Here is a 9425-nt window from a genome sequence, read left to right as displayed (position 1 = left end):
ACCTACAGAAAAAAATCCACAAAAACTACCTTATCTTCAGATGTCGGAAATTAGAAAATGTTCTCCTTTTAAATTTGTTGGGGGAGTTAGAATTCAGAAAAAATTACATTCGTCTATTTCATCTGAATTGTATATTGTATATTCCCCATTCCAACGGTCATTTAAAAGTCATCAGGTATACGCTGCCGATTGTGGTCCAGGTCAGTTACGAATTGATTTATTTATTTGAATTTTAATTAGTATGACTACCCACACATATACCTACTATTATCTGTGGACTACCTATATACTCTTTAGTACTTCAATAGCGATGGGATTGGTCTAATTAGACGAATACTCTGCTACATTTGAAAGTATAGATGTAGAAATGCAGTATAGAACCTTAATGAAGTACACACATAGAAATTGCAGAGCGATTTATTATAAACACTTGCATTAATTTTAAGTGGTTACACTAAAATCGATCAATAACAACCAATCATCATAATCTTAAACGAAGTACAAAATACGCTTGAAATATGCGTATATAAAATTGGTTACCTTTAGCTGTTTTGTTTTGCATAACAAAAATGAAAAAAACCAATTAGAAATGCGAATATAAAAAAGTATAAATTAAGAGAACGTTACAGACGATAAAACAAACCAATAAATGTCTGAAATAAAACATATAACTCTCGAAGCAAGTAAGTAATAAAAAACGTTAATTTAACGATATGAACAGCCAGAGGCACCATCTGCATTAAAACATTTATCTTCTGTAAAAAGTGGACATTTCGGGCTTTTTTTTAGTTTGCAGACTTTCATATTTTTCATAAGCAGAGGAAAGAGCTTGCAAAATTGGTCCAACGTATTCGAGAGATCTTTTTTCTAGGTTTTTTCGTGAACTAACTTCTGACGCTATAAATTTATCTACGTGCGTAAAGAAACTGTCTTCGCAATCACCAATAAAATAACAAATCTTATAGGCGATTAAGGGCAGAATAAGTGCCATAAGGGCAGTTACTCCCGCCGCAACAACCACAACGGCAGTAGTAGTTGCAATTACGTTGTAAGTATTCCAGGTAATTGGGTGTCGAGGCACTTGCAAAACCTGGTTTGGCGAGATGCTGTCTTCTATCTTATTGTTGATATTATTCATTTCCTCCGTTACAACTACCGCCCAGAATAGGAAAATAAAGGTTAAAACACGCACGATCGCCATTCCTAAAATTAAACATCATTTTACTTTTGCGCATTTCGCAGAGTTAGATAATTAACAATCGCCTTTTTGTCTATAGCGAATACGGGTAATGTCCGAATGTGTACTTATAGAAAAAAGAGAAACACTAGTTGTATTAATTTAAAAGTGCGTGTAATACTAGGGTGTTATGAAGCAGACGAAAAATAGTAATCTTCTAACTTACCCCTAACTGTAAATCAACCACACAAAATCCGACCTGTTTTACGTTTTAGTGAAGAAATACTGAGACTGAGGGTAATAGGCGACACAGGTAGAAATTCCACCCCATCCCTTCTAGTGCTTTCAGCTTTGTCACTGTATTACCTGCAAAATCAGTAGGTACTTAGTTTAAAGAATAATATTCACAGACATTGTGCATATTACCGTTGAACTTTATTGCTTTGCTGAACTAAATTAAAAAATTATTATTAATTATTAAATCATACCACTTATACATTTATATATCTTTATAACATTGAATAATAAATTAGTCAATTATAAGTACCCAGTAGTACCCTCTTTGCTTGCACTTACCTATTAAATGTTGAGTGGGACGGGCATTGCTTTAGCGAACGCAGGCAAATTAGAAATCCAAATAATAATTTGTTTGGCAATAATTAATCTTTTGTTCAGGCATATTTTTTAGAATTAAATTTTATTACAAGATTTACTCTAGATATTCGCAAGTAACGCATAAAAAATGTGAATTTTAACCTTTCGCTCTGGTAGACAAGTAGTATGCATGGGATTTATTTAATAATTAAAAAATCCCATACAACCATTGAACAAAAACACTATTTTGTTCAATTCAATAGCGAACGATCCACGAGATAACCTAACAAATAAAAAAAATGGATTGCGCATGCGTAAAACATCATTTTTGATTCTACTCGTGGTACAAAATTTCATTTAAATATCTTTGTAAAAAAATCGGCTTGCGCATGCGCGGAAAAATTTTTTAAATTTGGTATTAGTTTTACTTTTACTCGAGGTAAAGAGAGTCGAGAGCAGAAAGCACTCCTCACAATTCTGGATGAATCTGTTTCAAAAACTTGTTGATAACGGATGGTTCGATGGTAGTCTCCTTGACAAGTCCTTAATATATTTTGTTTTCCTGAAACATATTCAGGTGAGTGTAAGTACTAGTAAGTAGGTACAGTATTTTCCGAAAGTCGTAGTCGATTACAGATTACAAAAATTTAATTTCCCCCTGTGGGCTCGGGGGCAGAATTGACCCACTCCCGCCCTGGAGGTCGTAGAAGGCGACCAATGGGTCCGGAGGCGGCTAGTCCAACCGTGTCCTGAAATACCCTTAAATTTTCCCCAATTCCAAGAATTCCATCCTATCACCTTCCCGTCTATTGCTACAGCCTACATTTATTAATTCATCTTGTTAAATCCATAGCTATATATTACTGTAAATATTTATTTATATTTATTAGACTCTTTTGGCTCAAATAATGTGACGGTGAATTTGAAAAACAAAAATTATTGTGAAATTGTACATTTAAAAAATAAACTCTAAATAAATTCTAGGAAAATTTGGGTGTATTTTCAAGGCGGGTGTGATGGTAATAAAGTGATCAGAGGGAAATTAATGGAAAGATATGAATGATTTTACTTTTCACTGTGTATTTAGTTACTCACTTTTAATCAACGCTAAAGTTTGAGACGTACTATCCAGACCCTTGCGTCGAATTGTTGCTTATATTTTGCTTCTGGATCTCGCAATATTCACGTAGGAGGGCCAGTCGCAAACAATTACTTTATTTGGATGATGGACCGTCCGTACACGGCGTTAGAAATATAATTAGCTGTACAGAGCTTTTACTTTGGATCACAAAAATGATCAATATGGCTGATATAGCAAAAGGTCTTTAATCCAAAATATACGTTTTCTCATAGTTAGCGAGATTAAATAAAGGGAAATGTGAAACAGTAATATAATGCCTGAAAACCCTTTCAGGTTACTTTTAGGAACAATGATATACTAACTTGATTTATAATGAGAATTTATTTCGACATTACGGACGTTAAAGCTTTTCATAGTATAGTAGCTTTATTTTTTATTTGTGTAGTGAGTGTTTTTTGTAGCCGAAGAATTTTTCAATTTATTTTTCTTAGAGATTTTCACAAACAAGTGACACGTATTCAGCTATTAAAAGTGCTCATTCTGCAAGTACCGGGGCTGGTGAGAGAAGTATTGGGGTCGAAAGAGTTTCTGATTGTCAGGAAGCATAGTAATTGCAAGGCGGCATACGGACATGAACAACACTTGCTGTCTTACTAATTAGAAGCGAAAAAGTCCCTTCAATATTCAGCACCCTTTTTCCTAGTTTCCACTTTTAAGCGTATTATTTCAGTTACAGAGTTTGTTTCTTAAGGGAGTTTAAAACTAAACTTGGGAATACCAAATGTCATCTCTGAAAGAAACTCCGGCGAGCCGCGACATGTAGGTATACATAACGAATAAAATAACACATTGCTATGTTGTGGTAAATAGGATTAATAGTAAAGAGTACTTACTGCCACATGCAGTAATGTAATTTCGTTTTTTATTTGTCCATATGTAGGTGTATATAATATTAAAGGACAAAGAAAAATACTTCGTCGCATAGTCCGAAAACTACGTTTTATGAACCGCGAAAGCTTCAAAAGTGTCCAGACTAATAATATGTGCTGTAGACTTTTGCCAATTAGCTGAAAAACCAGAGCATCGTTTTACTAAACGTAGATGAAAGGTTGTCATGGATTATGCATTTCCCACATCATATTATCGAATCTAGGGGACAGTATGCTGAAGGGTATTTCTGATATGTTATTTTTCAGACTGATAGCCCGCGGGATGACTTCGGACATTTTCCAACTGCTAGACATGTTTTACAAAAAGTAAACAACCAAGAATTTTCAAAAACTTAACTAAGCATTGGTGACGGCTTGGGGCTTGCCTACAAATTGTCGGTTCATTTATATTTTTAAACACGTGCATTGTTTATTTACATTTGGTCCGGGTTTACTCCTATATAATTTCACTGAAAATCATATTACACCCAATATAGGGGCCAATTCGGACAGAAAAATATATTTTTTCCTTGTTCTTGATTTTGTATGGCAAATAAAGTTTTGGTGACATGAATAGGACGCATTTTGATTTTTTAGGGTATTTATTTATATTTGAATGTAATTTACTTCCACCGAAATCTTTCTATTTGGTTCCTATGGTTGAGACCTTTAATTAGAATACCAAGAAAGATGGTTTCTACCATTTTTTTAATTCTTAAAAATTGCGCTAAAAAAAGGGATTTAAGTTAAAAAAGTTTTCACATTTTCAAAACTTCGAAACTTGACATGGTTTGCACGTATAAAAGTTCCACAGTTTTGGAAAAATTTTTGAAGCAGTAACAGTTCAAAAAATGAGAACCAATTTCTCACGGCATTTTTTTTACGTTCAATTTATGTAGTTAGTTCGAATTCCATCCACAATAGTTCTATAGTTCTAAATGGATGTTTGAAAATAATATTAATAAAATCTTGTAAACTCCCTTTAAAACACATAAAGACGTTCATACACACAGTACGCGAAAAACAACCGATGGAAGAGATATTCTCTCCAAGGAATGAGAAAGCATGCTCTTCATATCCCATTTGGGAACATTACTTTGCATTAGTAAGGACCATTTTTCGTATCACATCATCTATACGAAATTATGTAGACCAAAGAAAGACAGAGGCGTGGTTTCCATAATGAATGTTCTCTACCGCAGAATCAAGACCCAGGTGTGCCTTTTGGATAAGCTGACAGTGACATACCCCCACCACAGAAATGGGGTATAAAAGACCGTGCATCGCATAAAAATTCAGTCTACTTCTATTCACCCATAGGCCCAGAACATAGAAACTTAGAAGGGAATTCTAAAAGGAAACAACTGAGCAACTGACCAAATACAATAGGTTTGGAGAACATTCAATAGATGGCGTACAGCGCGCCATTTTTCTGATTGTACGTGCTTTTAGAACCAGAACTCGAACATGTTTAACGCGTTTGGCAGTTCCCACATTATATTTATCAGGTAACAGTAATTGAATTGTAATAAGAATTTAGGTACTACATATTTGGTTTTTTATTTATTTATTATCCCTCTCTTGGTCTATTGAATATGAGCCGGATCAAAAGTCTGGTTTCCGGATACGAGGTGTGTGGAAAAAAAATCCTCTACTAAAAATCGTATGCGATTCTTCGTATCTTGTTAAACACTTGACAGACTTTCTTTGATCTGAATAATGCACACGAGAGTTGGCATCATACAATAGACTTCATTTAAATAAGTAATGAAACATTCTGCACAAGAAACAATTACAAAATACAAATTATAAGGGGTTCGACGATTGAACTTGACGTTGTGTTTATTGCATTTTCTTTTAGCGATTAACCCCAAATTTATTCCGATGGTAATGAGATCTTTAGTAAGAGGTCCAGAGCTTTTCAACTTGGATTGTTCTTACAATTTTATTAATATTGACTTATTAAATACATTTGCATACTCCGCAAATGTTAAACGGACGATGTACAAAGATTCGAAAATTAATAAGAGCGGCAATATTAGAGAAAGCTGGTTATTATTATTTAATTATTGCGTAGTATGTAGACGACAAGTAATTTTGTTTAATACGGAAGCATATTATTTTTGTACAGTCGAAATGGTATCTAAGCAGAAAGGGTTAAATGGTACGCTATTATTAGTTATGATTCAAATTTTAATTGCTCGCAGAGCGTTATTTAGAAAGCAGCCCCAAGCAACTCTGAAACGATGTAAATCCGCCACCCCGCCAGCAGTAGTATACATAACGGTTAATGCTTGAAAAATTTATTCTTTTTAAAATTTACAAACTGCACTAATTGAAGATATAAAAAGTTCATTTACTGTAAATTGTCTTTGCTAAACGTTTCTCGACTTCGCTGCGTACAAGTGATCCGTTTGAAATTAAAAGAGAACGATCCATCTGCAATCACCCTCTTTCGTTTCTAATGCATTTCTTATATTAGCACATGAATTTGCGACGTTGACATCACACAGCTGTTTACCTACCTACATTTATGGGATTAACTTCACAAAGTAATACTAAAATGATGATGGCAAATATGTTGTATCTAATGGTAATCTTGAACTAATCGTGTCCTATTTGGACGATTGACTATGACAAAGAGTAAGGGTAAGTAGAGGTTAAATTTATACAATTAGTCCAAGTTATGGCATAGGTAAAGCTTGTATAGCGCAAAAATTTTATGGGGTAGATGACACTGCAGTAACGCCAAGTCAAATTGAATTTAAATCTACGCAAAATTTGGAGTAAGTTGGTGTATTCAGAAATTTATACCAAATCTCGCAGGTTGAAAGTGCAAAAAAAATTATTTTTGAACCACAACCCCCTTTTTTCTTTTCGTCAATAGATTTTACACTGAAAAAGTAATTACACCTCTCTATCTAAAATTAACGGTTTTTGTAGAAATGGTCACGTTTACCATTTCTTTAGAAGAGACTCGTGTTTTTGCCGCAGTTTTACAAAATTTACTGAATCGCCCAGATGGGTTTGCAGCTATCTGTGGATTTTGTGAGTTTTGTTAATATTTTGATCATGATCATTTCCCCTATTTCAAAAATTCAACATTCTACCAATAAAAAACCTGTTTGTCTTCAAGGTACTGAAAGAATTTTATCAAAGGTCGGAGAGTTTTAGATTCAAAAAACTTGATATAGGCACTAGAGGCAACTGTAAAAATAAGCTCTTACTACCTAAAGCTAACTCTAATACCACCTTTCAGAAAACATTTATGTAAGTACCTCGGTCCCAAATTACATAACTTCATATTAGACCAAATTCCCATTAAACTTAACATCTAAGCAAAGGCAAAAAGAGATAAAAGTGTGGCTGTTAAAAGATAAAGAAAATATACACAAAGCTTTATCAATAATTCGATAGCACTTAATGTAATTCCTAACTCACCATTCATTGCGGCTATTTGTTTTAATTGGAAATTTGTATGTAGGTAAACTAGAAACTATTGCTTTATTTTAAATTATTTAACTTGTTTTTATTTTTAATTAAGATGGGGCGCTTATAATTAGAATAAGTGTACCTTCTCCAAAAATTGTAATTTAAAAATAACATAACTTTGTACATTAATGGGAGAAAATAAAGATTATGATTATGATTATGACTACGACTACGACTACGACTACGACTACGGCTACGGCTACGGCTACGGCTACGGCTACGGCTACGGCTACGACTACGACTACGACTACGACTACGATTACTATGATTATGATTATGATTATGATTATGATTATGATTATGATTATGATTATGTTTATGGTTACGGTTACGGTTACGGTTACGGTTACGATTACGATTACGATTACGATTACGGTTACGGTTACGGTTACGGTTACGGTTACGGTTACGGTTACGGTTACGGTTACGGTTACGGTTACGGTTACGGTTACGGTTACGGTTACGATTACGATTACGATTACGATTACGATTACGATTACGATTACGATTACGATTACGATTACGATTACGATTACCATTACGATTACGATTACGATTACGGTTACGGTTACGATTACGATTACGATTACGATTATGATTATGATTATGATTGAATGTTTTTTTTTGTATTTTGATTTTTGTCTCAATTTCTACAAAAATAGTCCATTTTAGATATAGGGAAGTAATTACAAGGATGTTACATATTAGAGAGGACCTTTCTTAATCAAATTGTGAAAGTAATAGGTCGGTCTTGTTTGCTTTATATTTCTAAAACGATGAAGTTGTATGTTGTATCAAATGTAGCCAAATTTTCCATAGATTAAAAAAAATAAATTAAAATTGGCACATCCCGTTTAAAATATCGTTTGACCCTTTTTGTGATAAAAAAAACGCATTTGAAATTTCTGAAAAATCTTTAAAAATAACTGAGATATCACCGAAAAACTGAGAATGTCAACTTTACTAAAGCGGCCAGCAACCGAAGGAATCACGACCCTCCTAGTAGTCATAGTCGAAGTGTTATTCCTAATTAACAACAAATCTTAATTAACTGTAAATTTTCGGTAATGGTTTTTGCAACTCCATTTTAGGAGAAATATAATTCATAGTAATTGTGCTAGACCTTCAGAGAATGTTCGTCTATCTTGCATCACCCTTCAAGTATTTGGCACACTTGCTTTTAAATAAGGCAGACTGCAGGGAAAGTATGAAATACATTTTCATAAACTCTTGCAGTAGTCAATATTTACATGAATGTCGTACTTTACATAATATCAAATTGAAACGTGTCTTTCTAAATACTCTACCGACGTTATTTGCATACGTTCGTAGTGAAGCTTTTAGGTTTAAAAGCAGAAGATGCCGACATTTGCATAGTTCTATTAGAAACATTTCCGGTGTAATGATTTTTATCATTAATATTGCCTAAAGAGACAATAAATACACAGGAGATGATAATTTTCTACGAGCGCAAACCTCTACCAAAGGGCCGCATCCCCGCTTTGTAGAGGTAACTTAGACTGTGTCGTGGCAAACCCACCTATGTTAAGTTTCTAAACCTCGTTTTCACATTTCCACTTGTCATGTTTCAAACAGTTTTCCGCAAACGTCTGATGCTCTCCCCTTTTGAAACAACCCCTAAATTTAAAAACCAAACGCAATACATTGCAACTCTGACGTTTCATAACTATTATGCTCAATAGACGTCACCTGAAGTGATTCGTGTGTTTAGGGGCTGTTCTGTTTTTATAGTAAAATATTTTCCTTGTTTTTTCGCATTGAGTTTGTCAAAACAATCTGTACCTTCAAGAAAAACAAAAATGGTTAAATTTAAATATATAATAAAAGCAAACGTAACCTTACGTGACAGTTTAACTTCAGTATTTTCAAAATGTTACGTTTAAAGTTACAGAATACGTTGAGGTTGTTGAATATCAAATTCGATGTATTTGTTACAAGATTTTTATCCCTCAATTTGAATGCTACCGCAAGCCTTCTCCCTTAGGGCACGTACCGTCACATGTAATACATACATATCGTAACTTCGAGTGTTAATGTGTAGGGGACATACCTTCTTACCTTCTCCAGACGTGTACCTTTCACTTTATATTTCATTTAAATGTCAAAATGTCAAAGCGATTGACGTTTTGAT

This window comes from Photinus pyralis, unplaced genomic scaffold (genome assembly GCF_008802855.1).
Source record: "Photinus pyralis isolate 1611_PpyrPB1 unplaced genomic scaffold, Ppyr1.3 Ppyr1.4_LG3a, whole genome shotgun sequence".
In the NCBI taxonomy this organism is placed as follows: domain Eukaryota; kingdom Metazoa; phylum Arthropoda; class Insecta; order Coleoptera; family Lampyridae; genus Photinus; species Photinus pyralis.
Note: the sequence above shows the minus strand (reverse complement) of the source record.